The sequence below is a fragment of the Gobius niger genome (genome assembly GCF_951799975.1).
Source record: "Gobius niger genome assembly, chromosome: 6".
NCBI lineage: Eukaryota > Metazoa > Chordata > Actinopteri > Gobiiformes > Gobiidae > Gobius > Gobius niger.
This window is the reverse complement of record NC_136857.1, coordinates 29481058-29484937: the sequence shown is the minus strand read 5'-3', so window position 1 is coordinate 29484937 and position 3880 is coordinate 29481058. Positions and strand designations below refer to the sequence as shown.

The 3880-nt window shown below is 36.6% G+C and overlaps 1 long non-coding RNA gene across 1 annotated transcript; it reads right to left on the bottom strand.

Moving 5' to 3' along the window:
- Nucleotides 1–2039: 2039 nt before the first annotated feature.
- On the bottom strand, nt 2040–2761 carry LOC306964090. The gene is made up of 3 exons (XR_013792951.1): nt 2595–2761; nt 2196–2276; nt 2040–2109 (listed from the first exon to the last, which is right to left on the bottom strand). It is a non-coding gene; the product is annotated as an uncharacterized lncRNA (long non-coding RNA).
- Nucleotides 2762–3880: the final 1119 nt, after the last annotated feature.

Below are 3880 nucleotides of genomic sequence, written 5' to 3'. Positions count from 1 at the left end.
GTCAAGTCGCTCTTTAAATAGTCACTTTCGTTACCATGGCACCGACGCACGGCACGTTCGTGACTCCGCGCGCCTCTATCTGGATTTTTCAGAAATGTAGGAGCTATTTGTCAGTTTTTTGGTTTAAAGCTAAAATGTCACTTTTTGTTTATTAGTTGCACATCAGTATGTTTTCTTTTTTGGTATGTAGTTTTCAATATGCTAAGTTAAGTCTAATTTGCTTACTTTTTGTTTTATTTACTTGGTTAGTCTTTTATTGCGCACCTAGGGGATATAGGGGAGTAGCGCACATTGTCCAACACGCACCTGGGTGGGCTAATGGTTTTTTACCAGTCACGTCGGAGAGGCAGCAAGTCGGCCTTTACATGAAATCTTGCTGTTTGCCGTCCAAATCTGGAAAATAAACCTTCTGTTTGAACCTTTAAGTTTGTTTGGACATTGCTCTCTTTTGAATGCTGCGTAAACCAAAAACCCAGGGTGCGTCCACAGCAAATTTTCCTACTCCGGAATAAACCCTTTTGGTGTTAATTTCAACACTTTTGTGGTGTATATATAGGTCCAGCATGTTTACTCAAAAGCTGGAGTAGAAGTACTCATTTTGGTGTAGAACATAAACCCCATTTTGGGAATCAGAATAAACACCCCCGGGGGTAAAACTTCAAAGCATTTTTCTGCGTATTCTACACACTTTTTGGAGTCGAATTTAACAATATAAAAGGGGTTTATTCCGTAAATGAGGTTTTCCATACAAAAATGCACAAAAAGTACAAAAAAATCTTTTTATATTTTATTTAGCTTCTGCATGAAACTTTACATGCAAAATGTCACTTTTTTAAAAGTTTACATATTCTGTATGAAAAGATATTTACCTAGCATAATATGTTAAGCAACGGAATCATATCAACATTAATATCAAAACCTTTTGGCGATATTTGTTCTTATAACAATTGGCTAATTAGGATCAACATATTCATATTCATAAAATCAATATCGGAAAAAATATTGCCTGCAAAATGGCACCTGCATGTCTCGGCCTAAAAATAAAAGGTATTTTAAAGTCCAACACATTTCTGCAGGGAGAAATGACTGGCATTAAACCAGGTGTTTGTCCAGAACATTGTAGAAGATGAAACGTGAGCTTTGGATGTTTCTGGAGCAGGTTTGGCTGTGGACGTCCATCGATGACAGCAGGTGATCCTCCTCAAGGCTTGGATTAGTCTAAAACAAATGTAGTGAATTCAAATCAATTTGTTGCACAGCCAAGTTTAAACGACACATCCAGAACACATTCAGGAGACATTTGCAAGCTGATAATATATACATTTCCTTGAAGAAATACAGACAAAAGTCCTGTTTATGTTGTGATGTACCTGTTTATGGATGGACGCATGGTTTCATTAAGGACTTTCTGTAGATTTTTCATGTGATGACCTCATCTTTAAGACCAATTCTTATGTCTCTGACGGAACACAGAGTTGCTTTATCTGTCATAGAAGTGTTCCTGAAAGCACAACAAACATTTTTGTAGCACCAAGATTTAAAATGGATAGAAATGATTAAAGTGACTTGAATGAACTTACTTTTGGATGGTGATCTTTAAATGAAGGGACCGTTGCTCCAAGAGCATACACCTCTCCAAATATTTAATAATTAATCAACTAATGCACATGTACCAACATGTTCTTACCCTTTTCATACATGACATAACACTTACCATATTGTGAGTGGTTGAAGCTCCAGGAGTCATGTTTCTTAATCACACGGTTATTCCCAGAGTTGATTGTAAGAATCCTTTCCACATTCTAAATGAAAAAACAAAACATCTATAAAAGCACATTAAGACAAACTGAAGCGTTAGTGACATTATACTTACATAGTGACACAGGTTTGGGCCATAATCAACCAGGTGAAGGTGGATAGGTTAACTTGTGCCAGTGGAAGCACTAAAATAAAAGCTGCTTTAGAAAAGACATCAACAGTGCACATTTTAATAACTCTAGATACCATACAATCAGAGCCAGATGTGAAGACCCAAATGTCTCTGTCCACCTCAGCCCTTTGCTCATCTGTGACCTGCAGTGTAGGTTTATATTGCATCCAGAACTTCCCCTGAAAAAAGATCATAATTTACATTTTCCAGGTGAAATAAAAAACACAATAGTTAGGCCTATGCAGTACAGTATATATGCACTCACCTGTGGAAATGAAAGATGAAAAGATCCATATCCACAACTTGAGACATTTCTACTAATCCAAAATGACCATAGTGACACTTTCTACAAAAAGAAACAATATTTAAAGTACACTGACACAGATTGAGCTTTACATAAAAATGTGTCTTTTTTGTTTCTTCTATACTGCTCTGCTCATCTTCCACTGATGACAAAGATCTTACGTAATACGTAGTCCAAACTACAGCACATAACCATTACCTCTTCCTGTCACAGCCCTTACTCAAAAACAAACAAAAAGTGTTTGACTTTAAAAATACTGCCATATAGTTTTACAACTGCTTAAGTGCAAAGAAAGAAGTCTTGATGAGAATGCCCTATGATAGCCACGCGCTGTAAATTAATTTTCACAGTAAAAACTACCCAGTGTGGCGCGGTGGTCTTCCCTGCCATGGTCGGTCACTGGGACGGTCAGCGGAGGCTCACCACGCGCCCGCGTCGTCCCTGTGTCCCATCCCTGTGTCATGATATCTTCGCAGATTAGCTGCAGAGCAAACTGGGGCAAACAGACGAAGAGAACACACATGAAAATGTTAGGTCATGTAATGTTACATTACAGTGGGCAACACAAACACGACAGTCTTTTCTTGGAAAATATCTCAGTAGTATTTGCCATTAGCATACTACTACTGACATCTGTGGCATTCCGATAAAAGACACAGTAACATATCTAGGCATTAAAATATCAAAAGAGGATAAGAACTTGGCTAACAACAACATTTTGCCTGTCACTGATGCAATCAAAAAGAAATGTAATTGTTGGCTGGCTAGAGACTTATCCATATATGGTAGAGTGCTATTAAGCAAAGCAGAAGGCATGTCAAGAGCCTCTTACATATTTTCAACACTAGATGTCCCCAAAGCTCTCTGTTCCAACTTTGATAAAATTTTGTTCAACTTCCTCTGGAAGAACAAGTCCCATAAAATCAAAAAATCTGTTCTCTCCAACAAATTAGCTGAAGGGGGTTTAGATGTTTTATCATTTACTACTTTTAACCAAATACTCAAAATAAATTGGCTTAAAAGATTTCTAAAGAACTCCAAAAGTTTATGGAACATTTTCCCCAATTTTTTCTTCAATAAGTTAGGAGGTCTAAATTTTTTGTTGCGATGTCCATTTGCCATTGGGAAACTGCCTGTAAAATTAGCTAACTTTCATCAACAGGTGTTGCTATGTTGGTCTTTATTATTCAAACATAACTACTCTCCTCACAATTGCATTTTATGGAACAATGCTTACATTTTGCATAGAAAAAAGTCTCTTTTTTTAGATTATTGGTTTTGCAAAAATGTAAGCATTGTAAGCCAATTACTTGATGATAATGGGGACTGGCTTGATTATAATGAGTTCATTGAAAAATGTAACATTGAAACAACACAAAGAGAGTTTGAATTGGTGACTAAGTCAATTCCACACGGTATTAGTTCTTTAGCAAAAAGTTTACAACTAACTGATTTAAATATAAGCGAACGACCCATCACTGTCGAGGGAATAAGTCTCACTGATAAGAAATGTACAAATAAGTTTATTAGAGCTCATTTTGATGACTTTGCAAATCCTATATGTAAACAAGAATGGATCCCTGTGAGTAGAAAACAATGGAGTACAATTTTTCTGTTACTTTCTAAGTACATTCTCAATAATAAGG